This window comes from Trichechus manatus, unplaced genomic scaffold (assembly GCF_000243295.1).
Source record: "Trichechus manatus latirostris isolate Lorelei unplaced genomic scaffold, TriManLat1.0 scaffold00083, whole genome shotgun sequence".
Lineage (NCBI taxonomy): Eukaryota > Metazoa > Chordata > Mammalia > Sirenia > Trichechidae > Trichechus > Trichechus manatus.
In genome coordinates this window covers 11,396,097-11,420,213 of record NW_004444019.1, presented here as the reverse complement: position 1 = coordinate 11,420,213, position 24,117 = coordinate 11,396,097, and the positions used below count along the sequence as shown (strand labels likewise).

The 24,117-nt window shown below is 37.9% G+C and overlaps 1 protein-coding gene across 1 annotated transcript in view; it reads right to left on the bottom strand.

Moving 5' to 3' along the window:
* The window catches only part of KCNQ5 (potassium voltage-gated channel subfamily Q member 5), a 604,670-nt gene that overhangs the window by 268,202 nt on the left and 312,351 nt on the right, over positions 1 to 24,117 (bottom strand). The gene's annotated exons all lie outside the window — the stretch shown is intronic.

Below are 24,117 nucleotides of genomic sequence, written 5' to 3'. Positions count from 1 at the left end.
CAATCTCTTTTGAGATATAAAAGAGAGAGCAGAGAGACATGGGGACCTCATACCACCAAGAAAGCAGCGCCTAGAGCAAAGCATGTCCTTTCGACCCGGGGTTCCTGCGTGGAGAAGTTCCTAGACCAAGGGAAGATTGATGACAAGGACCTTCCTCCAGAGCCGACAGAAACAAAGCCTTCTCCTGGAGCGGGTGCCCTGAATTTGGACTTCTAGCCTACTAGACTGTAAAAGAATAAACTTATTTTTGTTAAAGCCATCCACTTGTGGTATTTCTGTTATAGCAGCACTAGATAAGACAGGCAGATCTTATTTTAAGAAAGCCAAGAAAATTTTAAGCAAACACTGTCATAATCTGACTTAATTTTTGGCTGCTGGTTGGAGAAAGGATTATAAAGGGCAACAGCGGAAGCAGAGGGAGTAGTTAGTATGCTACTGCAGTAATCCAGGCAGAAATGATAGGAGTTGGGTATTAGGGAAGTAGTAGAGTTAGAAAAGTGGACATATTTGAAATATTCTAGAAGTTGAATTGACAGGATTTTCTGATGTACTAGATGTGAAATGAGGAAAAGGGAAGAGTCAAGAATGATTCCTAGATTTTCGGTGTAAGCAGCTGAGTGGAAAGTGCATTACTGAGATGTCGATCACTGCAAAAGGAGTAATACTTCTGGGGTGACATCAAGGTCTGTGTTGGGTATGCTAAGTTTGAGATGACTCTGACACAAGTAAGTGGAAATGTCAAAGAGGCTTTTAGTTGTGTGAGCCTGGAGTTCACAGGAAAGGCCAGGGCAGCATATAAAAACAATTTAAAGACAGTATCAAACGAGATCTAGGGAAAATGTGAAAATAAAGATGGAAAGAAGGCCCGAAGCTGAGTCCTGGGGCCATCCCAAAAGTAGAAGTAGATTAGAGAAGAGAAGCCATTATGAGGCTGAAAAGGTTTTTCTAGGAGAGAGGAGGAAATTAGGAGAGTGTGGAGTCTTAAAATGCAAGAAAGGAAAATTTCAAGAAACAGACTGGTTATCCATATGAGATGCTGCTGTGAGGCAGAGTGAGAGAACAGAGGAGATATCCGTGAATTTGGCATCTTGAGGACTTTGAATTTGGCGAAAGCAGTTTCAGCGGAGAGGTGGGGACAGAAACTCAAGTGGAATGAATTAAAGTGAATGCAAAGCTAAGGAAGTGGAGACAGCAAGCACAGACAATTCCTTTGAGAAGTTCTGGTGTGAAGAGGAACCAAGAAATAGGCAAAAGCTGAATGGGAATCTGAGACTAAGGTGTTTGTTTTGTTTTGCTTTTTTGTGTTTTTAATGGGAGAAATCACCCATTGCTGTCCAGTTGATTCTGACTCATAGCTACCCTAAAGGGCAGAGTAGAACTGTCTCATAGGGTTTTCAAGGCTGTAAACCTTTATGGAAGCAGACTGCCACATCTTTCTCCTCCAGGGCAACTGGTGGGTTTGAACTGCTGACCTTTCTGTTAGCCTCTGAGTACTTAACCACTGTGCCACCAGGGCTCCTAGTGGGAGATATTAGATCATGTTTAAATGCTGATAAGAATGATGTAGTAGAAAGGAAACAATTAACATGCAAAGGAGAGAAAGTTTGATGCAGATATCTCTGAGTGTTGGAAAGTACACTTAACAGTGAAGACTCATTTGAGACATATGGTCATGAATTTAAAGTGAGACCAGTCGACATGAGACTGTTTTCTCAAGTGCAGTTTAGTTTCTGAAGCATAGGCTAGGGGAAGGTGGAGATTTGTATTTAGTAAGGATTGGGGTTTTGTTGACAGAGGGGATTGCAAGGGAGTGTCATAGTGAAGGGCCATGGAATACATACTGGTTAAAAAAAGGAAGTGAGCACATGAGGGTGGTGATGGGTAGTGAAAAGTGCTAAGGTCACTGGATTGGAGGTTCTAATGGGCTGAAGATTTAGTGGCAATGGGGATACCAAAGTAAGTATCGGAAGCACAGGAAGCAAGAGGGGTAAAGTTAAGTTTTTAGAGTAGGTGAGTAGAGTAGGCATTGTTGATTGGTGCGGTGAAACCATCTAGCCAAGCTAAGCAGAACACAAAAACCCAGACAAATGGAAAAGAGCAAAGGTGGGCTTGTTATCAAGCTGGAGCATTATGGTTCTTCGGCACAGAATAAGCTCCTGTAATTTGGGAAGTTCTTAAAGGGAGTTCTGAAGTTAGGAGTCTCCCGTACAGACAAGCCAGTTTGTCTAAGAGTATTCCTGCTACAACAGCCAAGAGGCCAAATTTCAAGTGACCTTTTAAATCTTACTGTCAATAATTATTTTGATTTGAGGCTGTATTATTTACTAATTGCGTGGCCATGAGCACTTTATTTTGTCATATTGCGCTTCATCTGTGAAAGAAGGGTATCATCACCTCCAACATCATCATCATTACCACCATCATCACCACCACCACCACCACCATTATTGCCACTATCAGCCTCACTACAATGCATATCTGTTGCCGTCGAGTTGATTCCGACTCATAGCAACCCTATAGGACAGAATAGAACTGCCCCATAGAGTTTCCGAGGAGCACCTGGTGGATTCAAACTGCCGACCCTTCTGGTTAGCAGTCGTAGCACTTAACCACTATGCCACCAGGGTTTCCCTACAATGTATAGGTTGCTATAATTAATTTGAGCCTTTCTACTGGTTCTGCATGGAACACTCTGTCCCCATATCTTTGGTCAGCAGGCTCCTCTAGGATATTTCATCTTTATTTCAAATATCACCTCCTCAGAGCAGCCCACTCACACAGACTAAAGGAGGACTCCCTGCCTTCTCACACTCTGTATTCATAAAACATATGTTATATCTTATTGCACTTACGACTATATGGAATTTTATTCTTAATAGGAAATATTATACATTTATTTGTTTACTTGTTTATTGTTTGTATTGCCTTTCTCAAGAAATAAAATTCTATGAGATTAGAGACTTTGCCTAAAAATTAGAACAATGACTGGCATATAGCAGTGATGAATCAGTATTTGTGAATGAAAAGGCAAACTGTAAAATCCTCTACCGACAGTAACTGTTATTATTATGGGGAGATGTATATCTCAATGCAACGTAAAGAAAGAAAATAACAGTTTGTAATTTGAAGAGAATCCAATAAATTTATACACTGAGATTATTTTGCATGATTATTATCTATTTTTTTTTTTTTTTTTATTAACTCGTGTTTCTAATGGAAGTTATTTTTTAAAAATCTGCAGATTTAGGTCTGTGGAGTGGAAGACAAGTACCGGTCGACTCACTAGAGCTAATGGGAAACAATCAAGTAGAATTGTAACAGATGAGGGAAGATAATTAATTAGTATTCACTCCAGAGCCTCTGCTAATATAACCTGGTCAGAGGCAGAGGCTGCAAATTCTGAGAAGGATAAGGGTGCCGCCTCCCTTGCCAGACTGGGATGCTCATCCTAAAAGCATTAAGAATGAGATCTGACCAGAAGCAAGAGTCATAATCCTTCAGCAGATGATAGGAACTAACCTGATGCAGAGAAATAAAACATTCTAGCAAGGAGAAGGATAGTATCATATTTCCCCTTGGCTCTCGCCTATGGTTTTCATAATACCTACGAAGGTAAAATCCTAATCTAATTAAAAATTTTAATTCGAAGTCCTAAAACACTTAGCATAGTAGATTCTATTCATAACTCGTTCCAATCTGAGCATCTGAAGGTGGTTTGTATTTAACATCCTCCAAAATAACATTGCTTTATGAAAATTCAGATTTTTCCCCTTCTTGCTGCTTTTTTGAGTACTGGTACCCGAGAACGGTGCTGCATCTGCTTCTTCATGTTAAAACCCATTTCAAAGCAATAGATTAATTTGTGTTTCATTTAAATCACAGGCAATTGACAGATTTGTGTTATTTGTTGAGAAAGAAAACATTACACACTAGTTCACGGGAAATTTAAGGAGACATTTTCCAGCTATTTTCCCAAGCAGTTTTAATGTAAAGTAAACTAAGGTGCAGAAAAGCTGAAAATCATAAAGGGAATGAATTCCTTGTAGCCATAAAGCCTAAAAAGCAAAATTATAAAAAATTCTTCTAAATTTTATATCATATAAACTTTATATTTCATGCAGATATATTTTAAGCTATTTGATATGATAATTCCTAAGGCTGTGAGGGTCTTAAAGTGGCAGACTGTCATGAGGTTATACATGAAAATAAGTTATAAAGGACAAAGTCTGAGGAATTAGTAAAGACAGAATAGCAGCTATCTTTTCCTTACTCTCTTTAAAGTGTGTTTTTAAAATGAGAACTATGTAAGTATGTATTATAATTTTAAATTTACTTTTTATTTTTGTCACAGTGATACATGCATATCATTGAGAGAGTCAAATAGTTTCCTGCTCACAAGCCAACTACTTTCCAATCTTTTAACTTACTTAAAAAATAAAATCTAAATAAGATGCCTATTTGCTGCTTCCTGATTATTCGGCTTTAGACGTTATCTATTGACTCCCTATTAAGAAGGTAAGGATTTAGCTCCCCCTCTTATCATTTCTCCTTCACCCTCACTACACACACACATACACACACACGCACATACACACTTCCCACACCCAGCTTTCACCTTCCTGATAGAGTTTTTCTTTTGGTAGGATCCATGTTCAGGGTTTCCATTATTAAGACAACACGATCCCTATCCTCAGCTAAGTCAAGTGTCAAGTAGTAGACTCTCTTTGCTTTTGCTCTCCTGCACAACCTTTTGTTTTCTTTCAGTGAATACCTGTCTTATTTTTTAAGGTGATATTTATTTATGTACCTGTCACTATCTTATCCCCAAACTCTCTCCCAGTTGTATAAATCTCCTCTTAGTATGTTTATACCCATTAACAGAGTTGCCATCTTTGTAGCTAAACCAAAATCCCGGGATTGCCTTTGCCTCCCTCTTGTGCTGGGTCCCCTATTTCTGGATCACCTATCTTCTACTCCTTTTGTTTGGTGGAGGCTGTAAGGTGCTCTTACAGCATCATAAGAAAGGACAGACGGGAGGTAAATTTCTTGACACCTTGCTTATCTGAATATGATTTTATTCAACATTCAACTTAATTTTCCCCTAAAATCTTGAAGGCACTGCTTTATTTTCTTCTAGTTTTGAGTGTTGGTGTTGAGAAATCACGTGTTAGGGTTGGTTTGAATCACTTTTGTTTACAATCAAATTTTAAGATATTTGGTTAAAGACAGTGGATCAAATACATGCATTAGAGTCTGATCCCCTTTTGAAACCCCAATAAAATGAGTATAAAGAGTTTTTAAAAGTCCCTAATCACTAGGACACAGAAAATAAAAGCAAGAACACAAACAACCCTGGAAAGCATATGCACAAGTGCCAGCTGACTTAGCAGAACCTAAAACGTTAAATCTTAAGTCAGCAGCTGGGAAAGCCAAGAAGCAACCTGATTTTATAACGCAGACCAAAAGGCACCAAGTACCACTGGAGTTGGTACCATTTTGTTTCTTGATCATGTGTATGAAGCCTGTACGTTCTCTCTGAAAGTTTGTAGGATTTTTCTCATCTTCAGTGTCCTGAAATTTGATGATTATCTGTTTTGCTGTGTGTCTGCTTTTAAACATTGTGCTGCTACCTGGTAGACCTTTTCAACCTGGAAAACCATATCTGTCAATTGTGAAAAAATTCTTGAATTTATTCTTTAAGGATATCCTCCTTGTTCTTTTTTTTTTTTCCTGAAATTATTATTATTATTTGAATGTTTGACCTTTTGGACTTGTTAGGTACTGTCGAATCGGCTCTGACTCACATTGCATAATAGAATGGAATGTTGCCCGGTCCTGTGCCATCCTCACTTTTGTTGCTATGTTGGATCTTTTGGACTAGCCCTCTAATTTTCTTGCCTTTTTTCTTCTTATTTTCATTTCTTTGCATTTTTTCCCCTTGTGTGTTTGGAGAGATTTCCTCAGCTTTATCTTTCTATCACTTTATTAATTTTTCCATTTATGCTATCATACATTTAATTTTGAATTCCCCCTGAATAGTTATTTTATGTATAGAATAAATATCTTGTTTCATGAATGCTTCTTCTATCTCTCTCAGTATGTAAGTGTTAATGTTTTGAAAATTGTCTTTTCCTTGCACAATCTCTGTTTCGCCCAAGTGGTGATTTAGTGTTTCTTTGTCGGCTTGGTCTCTCTCTTTCATATTGGATGCTCTCCTTGGCTAACCACGTGTAAGAGTGAGGAGCTTCAAAGATGACTGGGAGCTTTATGAGCTTGTGTTGGGTAATCTGGCTGGGCCTTTTCATGAGGAACACCCCATTTCAATGGGGCTATAGGGATTCCCCAGAGAAGGTTCTTCTAGTGCCTGGAGGGTGTAATCATCTTTGCCAATGTTCTGGCAGTTAGGTAGGAGAAAGGTTACCCTCAATATGTCAAATTTCATTTTACCTCCCTGTTTTAGTGCATGATTCCTCCATCATCTGGGCCTGGGGACCCCAGTCTGGAAGCTCTTTGTTGTACCCTCTCTAGGGAATGCATCTCCAATTTTTGCCAGGGTGTGAGAGGGTCAGTCACCCGGTTGTGTGGGATTGGGGCAGGGCTCTAGGGTCTAAATGCCTCTTAAACAAACTTACAAGAAGCCTTCTGTTTTAACCCTCCTTTACTCCCACTTCCAGTGGTACTGGGTGCCTTTTGGTCTGCATTATAAATCAGGTTGCTTCTTGGCTTTCCCAGCTGCTGACTTAGGATTTAATGTTTTAGGTTTTGCTAAGTCAGTTACCACTTGTCCATATGCTTTCCAGGGTTGTTGTTTGTGTTCTTTCTTTTATTTTCTGTGTCCTAGTGATTACGAAGGAACCCTGGTGGCACAGTGGTTAAAGCGCTTGGCTGCTAACGGAAAGGTTGGCGGTTCAAACCCACCAGTTGCTCCACGGGGAAAAAGATGTAGCAGTCTCTTTCTGTAAAGATTTACAGCCTTGGAAACCCTATGGGAGAGTTCTACTCCATCCAATAGGGTCGCTAGGAGTGGGAATCGATGGCAGTGGGTGGTGGGTAGGAGTGATTACGGCCTTTTAAAAAACTCTTCATACTCATTTTATTGTGGCTTCAGAGGGCTATCAGACCCTCATGCATGTGTTCAATCCACCATATTTAACCAAACATCCTGAAATTTGATTCTTAATAAAAGTGCTGTAAATACTTCCTAAGAAAAATATAGTTTTTCACATGAGATATTCCAGTAGTAACTTCTTATTACACACATTGGCCAACATGCTATATATCTAGAGGGGGAAAATTGATGTAATAAAAAGTAAACTTCTGTTTTAATATAAGACAAGTTTTATTATTTTCATAAATGTCATTTGTCTATATGAATCATCTCTCTAAACACAAACTTCAGTATTCAATTAAAAGTGGGTCGTAAAAGACAGAAAGCATGGCATAGTTTGTATATTTCTGGATAAGCACAAGGCGTATGTTTGATTGTATGAAAGAACAGATCGATTCTGCTACCATAGAAGTAAGCCACAGTCAGTGATGACCCAACTAACTTGACAGAGCAAAGGTTAGCAAACAAATGTAAAGGTTCGATGATTCCGTTACTTAAACAAGTATGACTAAAGAGTGATTAAAATTGGAATTACATGATCATCAATTCCCAGGTGCTTTTTCTAATGTATTAAGACACAGGACGGCTTGAGACAGCAGATTTAATTTAAACAAGTAAACCAATGGTTTACTCATTCATTTATTGCCTTTAATAACTTCCACAGCTGGTATGAACATTTGTTAAGTTTCAAATGAACAGAAGCCAAAGTGCGTTGCAATAATCAACTTACGAAGCAATTAATGTAAGCAACATATGCATGAACATTATCACATAGTAGTGCATATGGCTAATTAAAGTTTAACATAAATTAGATCTATTTAACCTTATTTCAAGGACCACTGGCACAGGTTTTTTGTAAATGCCCATCTATCTTAACTAAGGTGATTAGCTGCATTATATTAATGACTTCAAAAAATTAGCTAAAATCTCGTGGTTTCTTACTTAGATAGTAGCAAACATGGCTCGAGTGCTCTATTTTCAAGATGATTTAGTAAGCCAAGACTGGCTAAAATACACAAAGCCAATCAAGTATCAATCTTTCTGGATTTAACTGATATATTTTACATAAAGAAAAACTTCCCTTTATAAGCTTTAAGATCAAAAAACATATCATAGTTGTTCTTCCAAGATGAATTTGAATTGCTTTTAATAAACTGATTGATGTCTTTTTCTCCTTACTTACTTTGGTTATGAATGATACTACCAATTAATTAATACCAATGCCTCAAAAGTGTGCTAAGTTCCTACTCTATACAAGAAATTTTGTTCAACTCTATGATATAAAGATACATATTTTTTCTTATTATACACCACCTCTTTGCACAGATGTTTTAAGAACGCTTATAAAAATGTTCACTAATATAATCATGAGATTAACATGGACTAAGAGAAGACGGTGAAAGCAAACAGTTACTATGATGAGCATCAAATTTTATGCTAAACTTTCCGACGGCCATGGCAAAAAGAAAATAAGTTAAATCACACAGATTTCATTTAAATTAAAAAAAAAATGAATAAAATGCAATCCATGCCCTAAGTATTTCCCATCACAAGGCTGTGTCTGATATTTACATCTAGTAAATGGTGTTCATGGTATTCTTTATTAATTTTGTCAATAATTATATTTTACAGATTATATCCCTTTAAATAATTCTGGATGATATGAACATTTTTAATGTTCTGGATTTTGTATATTCTTACCCTGGGCCATTTCCCTATGTCCGACTAAATTTCTGGTTCAACCTAACGTATTACATGTATTCCATTCGGCACAACTGAAGGTTTGCCAATTGACAGCTTTGCAGTTTAAAATGACATGAAACACACGGAGCTGGTTTTGTAATTCCAAAAGAGAAAATTCTTAACTAGTATATTTAGGGTTTTAATGAATAAGAGACTATTCCAGAGAGTTCCTTGTGCCCAATCAACTGGAAGTGCATTTTCTGGCAGTCATTTTATGTGCCTGTGGGAGATTGTGGGAGGGGTGGGCAGTCTACACTGTTCCTTTGGTCTTATTCCACAGAATTTTATTTTCTCTCTCTTTTGGTTAGCTGACACGAGCTTTCATGTGTCTTCTCCTCATCCTCACCAACAAGACATTTGATCAATGATCACTCTCAGCTCAATTCTATAAATACAGAAGAGATCTTAGTTTGAACACCACATTTTAAAATTTAAACCAATTCATTAAGAGGTTAAGGGACTTGGTAATGGCTTTACCACTAGTTAAATAGCCTCAGTTATAGTCAGCGTTTTTGAGCTTAGGGCTTTAAAATATCATTTATATAAAAACCCAAACCCACTGTCCTCAAGTCGATCCCAACTCATATCGATCCTATAGGGCAGAATAGAACTGCCCCATAGGGGGTCCAAGGCTGTAATCTTTATGGAAGCAGACTGCCATATCTGTGTCCCGCAGAGCAGCTGGTGGGTTTGAATGTCGACCTTTGGGTTAGCAACGGAACACTTTATCCACTGCATCACCAGGGACCCTTTCATTTATATAACTGATTAATTATATAATCTTAATAATCCCTCTATACTCCTATACACAGGACTCAGGGCTGGGAGCTAGCCTCAGGATGCTTTGTGAGTCTTCCAATGAAAGAACCAAGTCTTATTTATCTTTATATTGTCAATACTTAGCAAAGTGCCTGGCACAGAATGCTTAATAAATATTGGTTGACTGAATGAAGACATTAATGAATGAAAAATCAAAAGCTTATTGGCATCTGCAGAGTAGGGAACTATGTTGGATATATTGGCCATTTATTCTGTCTAATTTCCATAGAAGTTAGACTAAGAATTACTTTTCTTCATGGGCACATATAATAGACATATTTTAGAGATAACTCTATACTTTTTTTCCTTCCTCCCTTCCTTTCTTTTATCTATGTATCTATCTATCTATGTATCCATCTATCATCTAATCTATCTATCTAGGGATTTATTTATTTTTCTAAATTGAGGCTTATTTGAAAGTAAAACGAAGATTTCTCATGCTACCACTGATATGAAAAATATGGAGCCTTCTACTTACATTCCCTCATGTTTAATGATATGAGGATGAATATTCTTTAAAACTTTTGGGGATTGTTAAAAGGCTCATAGAAAAAAAATAACTCTAAGATTCTTCATATGTAGAAAAGATATTAATATAAGTGTAACCCAAAGAGTAATTATGAAGCACAGTATGAGGTATCTCCAAGATTCCTCAGTTTGTTTTTTTTTTTGGAATAGGAACTTTCAACTGCTTATTATTGTCATACCATTAGATGTTTGGGCATATTTTGAAACATTCTTTTTTATAAATTCAGTGTAACACCCAATAAAGTATGTTTCAAGTGTAACTGGCTAAAAGCAAAGTTGTAATTCTGATTTTAGCCTGTGGAATTAGAGTAACACAAATCAAGAACTTCACAATCTGTTGTGTATGCGAGCACTTGTGATTAAAGAGATTAACGTGAAGACATCTGTTTCTTTTCAGGCACTCTTACAGGTCTGCTTACATTAGAAAGAACAATTGTGTTGTTTGAAGAATTCTTAAGCGTACATTTTTTTAACACCTTTTTTTTCTATTCTTCCTCCTTTTCATATATTTATTCCCTGGACTAAGTTTTCCAAGGGCCACATTATTTCTTCTTGCAGTGCACTGCAGGCCTCAGGTACAGGAAAGGGAACCAACGTTGGTTGGATACCTGCTGTGACCTAGAGATCTGTGAGTCCAGAATTACCATTTACAAAATAAGTGGAGGGGAGAAAACACTTGTACTGGTCACCTATTAATGCCTGTAAATTAATACCAATATGTGTAATTAAAACAATACAAAATGATAAAGGCAATGTAAGCTTATATAGAAAACTCAATTAATGAAAGTAATGAAGCATGCAATATTAAAAAAGTCAGAGTATTGTTGGGTTGGCATTCATACCACTTACACCGTGATCCTTAAATATTTTCTTTTCCAGTAGGAACAAATTAGCCAGATCCTCCTGCCCACCTACTCCATTTTCTCATTTCTTTAGACTAAAATGATTCTGAGACATTGATTTTATTTGAAATTCTTATTGTGTTGGTTTCATTGTCACCTACATTGCATTAAATGCCTTTGTTTGCAGAAATCTCTAGGCTCTCCAAAGTTGTGGGAGAACACAACAAAAACAATTCATCGTAAAATAAAAGATGACTTGCTTCTCTGATTTGTAGTAAAAAACCAGTGAAAGTTTTCCAAATTGAGACATGAACGAGCCATATTTTCTGCAAAAAAGAAAAAAATTAAGCTTGTCAGAGTTGAAATATTTGAGGAACTCAGTGGGACTTGGTCCAGAGATATTTACCACATATTAAAACTACAGAATCTGATTGTAAAGGTTTTACCGTTTCCTCAAGCCTAATGATAAGCCACTAAATACTGAAATGGCTATACGTTTTTCTCCTGTGGGACCAGAGTTAGGCAGTTTTGTAAAATTTAATTCCTTGTGTCATTATTTTGTGAGGCTTCGCTTTTTATTTTCTTAAACAAAGCCTCCAAGTCTTGAGTATCCAAACATTTATCAAGTTGTAAAAATGATTTGTTGAACTAAAAAAGATAAGCAGTCACCATGGTAATGAGAAACTTGTTGGAGCACATCATTTGCCCCTCATGTTTTTAATAAAAATACAAGTCTTCTTATCTTTCCCTTAAAAGTGTGATATGAAGAGGATTTTGAACTTTCACAGTTAGAGTCTTTTTCCCCGAAGTATTAAATTGAAAATTCTAGGGAACACTAGGATTTTTGGCACCTGATAGATATTGCTCATAGTCTTTTAACATAATTAAAGGTTAAGGGAGTCATTAGGTACCATTGCTTACATAACCAACTACAAGATCAGAAGTAATGACTGAAGTTAAAAATACATTGGCTTCTAGAAACAAGAGAGAACACAGAGACGTGGGAAGAAATGATGCCTCAGCAGCCACTGTGGACAAATGTTTCCCATAAACAATGTAAGCATTTAGTTTTTAATACAGTGTAGCTTTTCATAAACTGATAATTTCTTGCAGCCGTAATATTGATTAATCTTTTCTAGTCAGTTCTATGTGCCAAACCAATAAAATTCTGTGGGGCAGAGCAGTTTGTCATCTTGCCTCTCAGTCAGTGGGATGAATGAGGGTGGATCCCTGAAGGCAAAGGAGCGAGCATGCACTCAATCTCTGCTCTCAATCCCCAACTGCCGACTACAGATGAGGCCCATTCCTGGATCCGCCATGTTGCTGAGATGCAGCTTTTTCTGACTCTCTGCTATTTCTCTTGCTTTCCCCTGTCTGTTTTCACCAAGGTTGACAGAGTAATTTTTATAGAACATCAATTGGACTACACATTTAAGCATCTAAGTGTAAAACATCTAAGTGATGGCTTCTCATTATCTTTCATATAAAATTTTGCTTATCTTTCAAGTTTCCATATGATGAATGACTGTCACCTTCTGTAGTATCTCTAGCTTGCCTACAATATTCCAGTTGCAGTGTCTCTCTGAGATTCTTTAAACTACCAAGCAACCTCCTCCTTCACACAAACTGTTCTCTCTACCCAGAATCCTCCTGTACCCCTGCCTGGATGACATCAACCTTCAGATATCAACAAGGCCACTTTGTTTTTCTCTCTATTGTTGTACCTATTTATATTCTCCAAAGCACTTACCATGACTTCTAATTATATGTTTATTGGAATATTTGTTTTTCATTCTATACCTCACTATGTTATAAACTCCACAAGTCCAGGCACTGAGACTTACCTAGAAAATGGCTAGAGGAGCAATTATCAAATGGTAGGTGCTCAATTTAAAAAAAAGTTTGGATGCATAAATGAATGATTAGTTGTATATCTATTCTGACAATGTTGGCTTATTAGGGACATAATTACTAGATGAAAAAGCAACTAGTTGAGGAATAAAGCATTTAATTAATGGATTCAGATGCTTGACTGCTGTTTTGATGGAATTTTATAAACATCTTTACTGAATAGACAGATTTAGATTGAAGAGTTCCACTTGGGAATTCATTTAAATTTCCAGTGCTCTATGTACATGATATCCTGCCACTGTTCCTTTCTCACCTGTTCACAGGGTGCTACATGAGAAGAGTCTTACCCAGAATGTTGGGCATATTATTTATACACCTTTCTGAAACAATCATTAAAATTATTCTCTTTATTAAGAGGTTCTAATGTTTTACTTCCTGCCTGTCAGTTACCACCTTTCTGTCAGTTTGCTGTACTGTGGTGGCTTGTTTGATGCTATGATGCTGGAAGCTATGCCACCTGTATTTCAAATAGCAGCAGGCTTACCCATGGTGGACAGGTTTCAGTGGAATTTCCAGACTAAGACAGACTAGGATGAAAAGCCTGGTGATCTACTTCCAAAAATTATCCAGTGAAAACTCCACAGATCACAACAGAATATTGTCCAATATAATGCTGGAAGATGAACTCCCTAGGTTGGAAGGCACTCAAAATACACAGTGGCTGCAACAATGAACTTGAGTATACCAATGATCATGCAGCTGGCGCAGGACCAGGCAACGTTTTGTACATGGGGTTGTCATGAGTGGGAGCTGACTCGGAAGCAAGTAATAGCAACAACGACAACAACCACAATGTTTTACTAAAAAATAATTTTCAGAAATAGGTTTATCTATTCTTGATACAGAGCCCTGGTGGTGCAGTGGTTAAGAACTTGACGGCTAACCAAAAGGCTGGCAGTTCAAATTCACCAGTCGCTCCTTGGAAACCCTATGGGGCAGTTCTATTCTATCCTATAGGGTCACCACGAGTTGAAATCAACTCGAGGGCAATGGTTTTTGTTTGTTTATTCCTGATACATATCAAATAAAAATAAACATATGTTCATAGTTTATAAAGCATAGGAAGTTTTTCAGAAAATGGCTGCCAGATTTCAGAGGATCATGCTCTAAAACGGTAAATTATGAGAAGAAATAGTTGAACACACCTTCTCCTCACTTATTGACTATCTCATTATCTGAAATTTCGCATGTGTGACAATAGTAAAAAATCTACTATCCAACTCTGTTGAGTATTAACAACATATGTCTGGCAGTCATGAATGCTGAGGTGCGAAGCAAGAGTAATGCTGGCTGTGATGGTTAAGGTTATGTGTCAATTTGGCTGGGCCATGATTCTCAGTAGTTTGGCAGTTATGCAGTGATGTAATCTGGCAGTTATGTAATGATATAATTTGGCAGTTATGTAATGATGTAATTTGGCAATTATGTGATGATGTAATTTGGAAGTTAAGTAATGATGTAATTTGGCAGTTATATAATGATGTAGTCATCCTCCATTTTGTGATCTCCATTTTTGCATAATGCCAATTTTGCAGAACAACCTGGTCTTCGGAACACAATGTTGATAATTGGTAAGTGAGGAGAGGTTGTAGCAAAAGCACCCTCTCTTCATTTTTTATAATTCTTTAGGGAACAAAAAGAATGAAAAGTTGACTCAGATTGTAAGCCTACAAGTTTGGAAACCAAAAAGAAGGCACTTGAGGAACTGCTGGGGGCTCGTTCGCTCCCCTCTTCTCAGTAATGCCCACCTAGGTAACCAGTCGTCCTAGTTTTAGCACTGACATTTCCACTTCCCCGGAAACCCTTTAGTTCTAGGCAAACTGGAATAGTTGCTCATCCTACAAGGAAGATTGGAAGGATGAAGAGGTAGGTATGTATGTGTGGGGGAGGATGGGAACAGAGGAATGGGTAAGAGAAGGATTCTGCACAGCTCTGGGAAGGGAAGGGAGGGATCTGCCACCTGGGGGAAGGCTTTGAGCTTGAACAGCAGATTTCAAAATAACATGCTGAGCTAATCACAGAGCTGGAGATGTGTGGTCAATGATAATTAAGCACTGGAGTCTAGAAGGACAGGAGGACACCCACAACCAAGGTGTGGATGGGTTCCCTCTCAAGAAGGCATTTTTATCCCAATTCTTCAACATGAAGTTGGGATTTTGATGACCACAATGTGACTTTTATATAAAATTACTGACTTGACGGTTTGCATTTACGACAATAGTAAAAAATCTACTTATATCCAACTATTTTGAGCATTAACAACGTATGTCTGGCAGTCACGAACGCTGAGGTGCGACGCGAGAGTAACGCTGGCTATGATGGTTAAGGTCATATATCAGCTTGGCTGGGCTATGATTCTCAGTGGTTTAGCAGTTATGTAATGAGGTAATTTGGAAGTTACGTAATGACATAATCTGGCAATTATAGGTATTATTCTATGTTTAGAGTAGATATTAATTTCTATCCAGAAAAATTGCTATTCCTGCTTCATAGTCTCAAAAAAATCCTGTTATGAGTTCGCATCTAAGCTACATTGGAAGTTCTTTTGAAAATAATTGTAGGTCTCAGATGAGCATGTTATGATATATAGTGAATAGAAGAAGATGAATTATAAGAAAAGTTCTTTTCACATTAAAATTCTTTAGGAAAGAATTTAAATAAAAATTAGTATAAATATCTCCTAAGCTGAATGTTACCTATGAAGTATTAGCAAAACATTTTCATTTATAAACTGATTGAATTATTTCAGTACCTTGTTCCAAACTCACCTTGACCTAAAAATGAAACCACTGTGTTCAAAATCATCCCCAAAGACAAAAATTGTGTTTATAGTTCTCTTTTATTTAAAGTTCTTATACTACCAGAAGTAGAACATTATAGAATAGGCAACTAAAGGACAGAAAAAAGTGATAGACTCTTTTAAAAATAATCAACCAGAATTAACTGAGTGTTCTATGCACTTAGTTTCTTTAGGAGATTTACAAATAACATAAAACATGACCACAAATATGAAGTCAGTCTTAAAATAGGACCTGGGCTACTATCTTTGATATCTTTTGAGTGAATTGCTAGTTATGTATGATTGCTGTTACTCAGTATGCTATAAGCAGATGGATTTTCCTGGTACTATTTTCCCTTTTGTAAGAACATCTTTTCACTGTATCAAGAGTTTCAAGCTGTCACAAAGTGAAGTTAGGTTTAGATACAGTGATTCAATGAGTTATGAATTCCTGGTTCCCAGCTTTGAATTGGTCCATTGGGAAATTTACTGTCAAAATGTTCAAGCCTCTCTAGGAGAAAATATTAGCTAGCAAAATTTGAGTACTTATTATGTGTACTTACTATGTTGTCGTGTGCCTTTGAGTTGATTCCAACTCAGAGCGACCATATAAGACAGAGCACTCCATCTTGAGCATGGAATCTCCTATGCAAACTACACAATTGATCTATAACCAAAGGCAAGTTTCCCTTAACATTGGCTAATACTTTTTCTAAAATACCAGTCCATCCAGGACAGTTAGTCAAAATGTAGACATCTAATTGCCTTAAGTTATATTTTATTTTCTGATTATTTTTCAGAAAGTAAATTCAGCCGAGTAACTACGAGCATAAACTTAGAACCCAGATTCTCCAGGTTTAAATCTTGGCTCCATCATTTATCAGCTGCTCAATCTTGGAAACTTTTCTTAACTTCACTGGTCCTCTGTTTCCTTACCTGTAAAATGGGAAAAATAATTGTATCTACCTCATAGGTTTGTCGTGAGAATAAAATGAGTGAATGTCCAAAAAGCACACGGAAAAGTGCCTGACATATAGTCAGCACCCATCCACTCAACAAATGGTGGTCGTTGCTGCTATTATTATTATTATTATTCTAGTTCATGTTAGTGCTATTGTTGTAAACTAAGCACAGCTGTGGGTTGTAATAGCTATGTTTTGGGGTTTCTGTCTTATTCACAAACTTTTTCTTTAAGAGCAACCTTGGTCTTTACAGCCAGCTGAATGGATAGGTCTAGATGACCCTATACATATTTTGTATCTGTATCCCCTCTACCCCTGGCTGCAGCTGGCTGGACCAGAGGTACACATCTGACCCAAAGCCAACCAGTACACTGGATGGTTATGGACAGTCTAGTCATCTTAGGAAATATCATAAAGAATCAGGGTCAAGTCAGCCCCAGGGCAAAACAAAGTCATGTGTCAACTAAAGTAATGAGAACTGAAACCATGAGGAAGTAGAAGCCTGTATGTCAAGAGAACAGAGCAGCCACTGTAAGAACAGAAGAGATGAGGAAGTATGGAGAGAAAGAGAGAGAGAAGAAGGAGAGTGGGAGAGGGAGGGGAGAGAACACTTCAGTCCCTTAAGTCTTCCTGGTTCCCAGCTCTAGTCTTTATGAAACTATTCTGTACTTTGTTTCTATGCAACCTTTCTTTTCAATACTTGCCACTTGTTTACCTGAGCTTGATTGCATGAATTTTTGTTCTTTTACTATAACATATTATAGTATCATAGATGTCTATACAACATAAGGGTCCACAGCAAGGAGATAGGACCCCAAAGGTTTACTTGGGAGCTATCTAGACCAGGTGTTGTCGCTTACCTCCCTCTCACGGTTTTGATTTGGTTTGATATTATGGCGGGGAAAGCAGGGTGGGGCAGCTGGCATTCAATTTCCTTCAAAGTTCTGATGAGGGACTTTACTGTCAATTCCATCTTTATTTCTTCTCTATTGCTCTGCTTCTCCGTAAAATTCTCAAGGTTCTGAGAGGAATAAAATTTGCCTCTCTCCTGGTGGCACAGTGGTTAAGCGTTTGGCTTCTAACCAAAAGGTTGGCAGTTTGAATCCAACAGCTACTGCTTGGAAACCCTTTGGGGCAGTTCTACTCTGTCCTATAGGGTTGCTATGAGTTGGAATTGATTTGATGGCAATGGGTTTGGTTTGGTTTTCTCTTCATAAAAAGGCCCCTTTCTCTCGTGATCTTGAAACAAGTTCACAGAAATGGTTACCTTCATCCTCAGTGATTTTTTCAGCACATAAACCAACCAAGTAATAAACTGTCCTTTAGCACTAGGCACTTCATAAAATCCATCCAAAGTGTGTTTCAAGGATGGAGTTCCATAAAATCCTGATAGACTTTAGTGAAAAACAGGGTCTCCATGCTTAAATAAATTTAGCATGATCTTAAATAAAGTCCAGCAGGTTTGTTTACTCTAGCACTTCTGAGAGATTTTAACATGCTAATATGCAGTAGGAATCTTTTAGAAGGGGAGGGAGTATCACCTGTTCCCAAGATGCTGCTTTTTCATGGAACAGAGTAACACTTTAGACAGTTTACTCTAGATCAGTGGTTCTTGACCGGAGATGATTTGGGCCCCTAGAAAACATTTGGCAATGTCTGGAGACATTTTTGGTTGTCTTAACTCGGGGTGGTGGTGGTGCCATTGCATCTAGTGGGCAGAGGCCAGAATGCGGCCAAACATCCCACAATGCCCAGAACAGCCCCCACAACATAGGATCATTCAACCCAAAATGTCAATAGTGCTGAGGTTGAGAAACCCTGATCTAGAATGACCTTGGTCCAGTCATAGTAACAGGAATCTGAGCAGGTGAGTCGGGGGTGGGGTGGGGATTGAGGGATGGGGGAGGAGGAGGTGGAGAATGGGTAGGCAGCTGACTTTTTGGGCGCATTCTTCCTTCCCAGGGCAAAACACTTTACGGAAATAGAGCTCTTTTAAATCTCTCAGAATTTGTACCAGAATAAGTTCTCTGCAGGTCCCTGATGTTCCCAGTTTAACAAAAAGCTTTTTCATGTCTCTTAATCCTATTATATTCATTCTTTTAAAAGTATTTCAAATTTACAACATAAAAGGACAAGTTAAGGGTGAAATAAGTACTGGTATTTTTTTCCCTAGCCTCATGCTTTCTCAAGATTTACTCACTCTAATTTATTTCTGCCACATGCCGTGGGAGGTATGCAGCCGCAGAGGGGGCCCTGGTATGACTGTGAGGCAATTTTGAGGACTGTCCCCTCTTTGCCATTTTTCTATATCAGCTCTTCCTTAAATGCCCTGGGCTGCTCTTGAGTTGCCCAGCCTCTCTTTCCAGTCAGAAAACTCATTCCTGTGAATGTATTAGAACATTAAAGCCTAATTCTTCCATGGTCAGGGATTATGTTCGTGGTATAGGAAGACAACAAAGAAACAAACATTCACACGGAAATATTAAGTATCTGTAGGGGGGCAGGTCTGCCTGGCACCTCTCAAATCTGCCCTGTAGGTGACTGTAGAAGTTAAAACTTCCCACACTTGAGGATGCAGCTCAGAGACATTCTTTCTCATTGCAAACATCATTTCCAGAGGCAGAAGTGGCCCAGGAAACACAGGGGTGTGGATTCTCTCTCATCACCACCTGTCTACCAGTTAGTTGTATTGTGGTGACTCACTTCCACCATGGAGGGATTGACAACTGGGGGAAATGATTTCCCTTTCAGATTTGAGCAGGTTTACTGCTAAGATCTATAGATGGAACAATCAAGCTGAATGCGAACATGCTCTTCCTCTGGGACAGTGCTTAGGAAGCAATGGTATCCGCACAACTGTTTGTAAAGAGGGGCAAGGTGATTGGACGCACTGGTCTCGCATGATGGTAACCCTCCTTCTCCTTACGATCGGCCTAATCACTGTTTCTTTATTTCCCTCTTGCTTATTTAGATTTTCTCCTGATCCCCCTGAAAGGTCTAAGAGAGTCTGAGCTAGTATCAGCTGCATCTTAAATATTTCAAGCAGGCACAATATCTGAGAGTTATAACGTTATGGCCGTGTAATGCTTAGGGTGCAACCTAAATTCTTTCTTCTTTGCTTTGTATTAGGAATTAATACCCATTACTAATCCTGTGGAAGTAATGAAGTAGGAAGAAGACATGAAATGAGAAATTGCTGCCATAGAAACTACCAATGACTGCACTGTCATTGTAGTTTTCAGAGTTGTGTAAAGGAGATCAGTTCTCACAATTTAATATTTAAAAAATTACTTTTCTTCAGAAGACCAATTCTATAGTTAGGTCTCAAGTCTCCAAGATTATATAACAAGGATGAAACTCAAAGTCACCTAATACCCACAGTCTAGGGGAGGATTCAATTATCAAATTCACGTGTAGGGCTCTGTTTGCACTTGGATTTTCCAGCAGGTATTGGTTTCAGGGAGAACCTTGGTACTGATGATGATTTTTAATACAGTCTACACATTTCATACGTCTTATATTTCAAGTCAGATTTATTTTTATGTACTGATATTCAAACAGGACCTTACATAAATAATTATACAAGGCTAGACATGAAAACAGAAGTAGTTTTTTGTTATTCTTCTAATGGTTAGAGATTTTTGACAGCCCTTAAAATTTAGTCAGTGTCCCTGTTTGTGAGTGTGTGTGTGTACAAGGTAAGGCACACATATCACACAGGAAAAAGTCTACTATCCTGTAAATCTTCAAGTCTTTAAATACATACATTTCTTAATAAAAAATAATGTTTCTAAAATTTAAGTACTTAACATAGAATCTTCTCTTTTCAGGAAGATTTAAGAAATGCTTATTTTTGGGTGGAGCTCTTGTGGCACAGTTGTTAAGAGCTATGGCTGCTAACCCAAAGGTCAGCAGTTCGAATCCACCAGCCACTTCTTGGAAACCCTATGGGGCAGTTCTACTCTGTCCTGTAGGGTCACTATGAGTTGGAATCCACTTGATAGCAACAGGTTTGGTTTTATTTTGGGGTAGTTCAGAAAAATTACTCAATATAGGAGCCACTTGGTAAATTTTTATAATTCCTTTTTGTCATTTTTTTAAAAACAAGCAAAAAGTGTGGATCTTTGTATTTGGGAGGGAAGAATCAATAGTTAATCTTTTCAGAATAAGAGGTGAAACATCCTTGAAGCCAGACTGTTTATCTTAAGCAGCCAAGCTATACAGCCCTTATAATTAGAACAGACACCCTTATAACTAAGAAGTCCTTCCTCATGTCTAACCTAAATATATCTTGCTTCCAACTCTGGCTACTTCTCCTTATTTTATCTCAGTGTGAAAAATACAGATCTACATTTTCACTGCAACACATTTTTTTGCTAAAAGCCATTATTAAGTTGTTCCTTTGGCATCTTTTCAAGACTAAATAACCTCAACTCCCTTTTACCTTTTTTTAGATTAATAGGCTCTATTTTCTGGTTCTTGTATCATTCTTGTAACTTTCTCCCCATATCTTTTTCAAAAATGCAGAGCCATAGAAAAAGTAACATTCTCTATGGAGCGCGGAGAGAGAGGGAGCCAGAGAGGAGCCAGGAATGTTTATTTGGTCTGGGTCTTGCTTGTCTCCTTTGACTGGGAGACTTGCTGAGCTTGCATTTTTGCAAGGCTTCCCCCTCCCTTCCCCAGGGTAGGTGTATAAATGTACAACTGCCCCAATCTGGCTTGAGGCCTGAGTGTAGGGACTCAGCCAATGGCTCTCCCAAGGCTACCACAGCTGGCTGAGAAGCTCACCTGCAACTTAGCCTCATAGAACACTCTTCCTGGTGAAGAAACCAAGATCGATTCTTTAGCTGTTTAGGGCCTGGTCTTGATGCTTCTTTTATTATAGCAACAGGAGTTTTCCAGTTTTATTTTACCTGCTTTCACCGTGCTTTATATTTCCATTTTCACACTTAAATTGGGGAAAAGAGAGCCTGGGAGCATGCGAGTGGGTCGGTGGTGCCTGAGAAATTAAGACCAGTTCTTCCCCCTCCCCACTTCTTTTTAGTACTTAAGAGGTCTTTACCCCTTTAATATTCAAATAGGACCTTACAAGAGTGGTCACAAGGGTGACTGCATTCTAAAAGACAGCCCTCTGTTGAGCCTTGATAACCCCACCCCTAAAGCACCGCCTTTGGTAATTTAACGAATTAATAAATCTGCAGCCTCAAAAATATCTTGTTTCTCTGTCTCCCACCAATAAAACAAGTCTATGTATCTTTCCAAAAAGCCCTGGTGGCGCAATGGCTAAGTGCTTGGCTGCTAATGGAAAGGTCAGTGGTCTGAACCCACCAGCAGCTCTGCAGGACAAAAGACCTGGCGATATGTTCCTGTAAAGATTACAGCCTAGAAAACCCGATGAGGCAGCTCTACTCTGTCCTATAGGGTTGCTATGAGTTGGAATCGACTTGATAGCACACAACAACAACAGCACGTATCTTTCCAAAGTGTGTTACCTAGTTTTTCTCTAGGACTCTTATTATTCTATTCTGTAAAATTTCCTTATTACCGTCTTCTCCAGTTTGGACTAAGTTAGTAACCTCTCTAAATGCAATCTGGACATGCTCATGGTTTCTCTATTCCAAGTTGCTATACCCATGTAAACAGCTCCAAGCCTCTGATCTGCAAGTACGAGGACTCCACTTACAATGTCCAAAAATTCCATATGAAAATAGTTATGCTTTATGCAACGGTTGGTGGGGAAAGCGAATAAAACACTACTTGAATTCAGTAAAGATTTTGAATAAATTTTTTTTTCTAATCACAATAGCATTTGTATGCTTTTGAAAAATAACCATAAACATAATATTGCTTTTCTACAGACAATAGTTAGTGGACCCCTTGCCACAGTATCCTCCCCAGGATACACAATGGGAACAAGTGTTCTAGAGAATACTTAGGTGGACATGGTGCCACTTATTAGTCTAAACTCTCATGATGATCCACATGGCCTTGAAGATCTATTTCAAGTCTGACTTTTTATAATTTTGCCACAGGGGTTAACTTGATAGCTTCTCAGACGTGCTTAGCGTCAACAATTTCATTGATTAAAACCTAAAATCTACTGCTAGTGAGAAAATAAAAAGTGGAAAAACACACCTGGAATTTCAGATTGTAGAAAATATCCCAAACATTTCCAGTTAGTATATTTATCTAAATTAAATTAAGCTTAAAGCAGATATTACGAATGAAGAATGCAGTAGTATGTGTCATTTTTAAAGAATTTAATGTAGTCTTCCAAGTAGCAATAGAAAATTCAAATAACATCAGTTTGGTTATCTTTAAGCTGCTATTTAAAAATATTTTTAGCCTATATAATGTTTTTAAATATGACAAAGATACCTTGCGAGTGCTTTTTTATTTGACATGATGATCATGAAGGTATATGTTATATAACTTTTACTAACCTCCTTCTATGTGTCTGGCATTGTGCTACACTTTTTAACTTAAACAATCTAATCAAACCCCTCAGCAGTACTTTGAGGTTGTGATTATCACTATAAGATAGGAGATCATCAGACTCAGAAAACTTTGACAACTTGCACGCAGTCACACAGCTGAAGTGTCCCATGACTTGAATTTAAACCTAAATCAGTATGGTCAGACCCTGAGCATTTTGCATTACATGAGGCTACAAACCTCTCTGATAAATCCAGCAGAAAGGAAAACAGTTGCTGCCAGTGATGGAAAATCACAAAAAACTCTGAAACTAAGCAAGAAAGACCCCACAATAACAAGGAAGTCAACAGCTTTATTCTCTATTGGAAATTTCTATAAATTTATTAAACAGATCTAATCCAATAATGCTCATTATGAAAAAATTATGGATTCATACACCCATTAACATTTCAAGATATATCCTGAAGTACAATGTTGTCAGTGATAGGATTATATCCATACACCTACAAGGAAGACCAATTAACACGACTATTATTCAAATATATGAACCAACCACTAATGTCAAAGATGAAGAAATTGAAGATTTTTACCAACTTCTGCAATCTGAAACGGATCAAACATGCAATCAAGATGCATTGATAATTACTGGTGATTGGAATGCAAAAGCTGGAAACAAAGGAGAAGGATCTGTAGTTGGAAAATATGGCCTTGGTGATAGAAGCGAGGCCAGAGATTGCATGACAGAATTTTGCAAGATCAATGACTTATTCATTGTAAATATCTTTTTTCAACAATATAAATGGCAACTATACACAGGGACCTCACTGGATGGAAAACACAGGAATCAAATCGACCACATCTGTGGAAAGAGATAATGGAAAAGCTCAATATCATCAGTCAGAACAAGGCCAGAGGCCTACTGCAGAACAGACCATCAATTGCTGATATGCAAATTCAAGTTGAAGCTGAAGAAAATTAAGACAAGTCCAC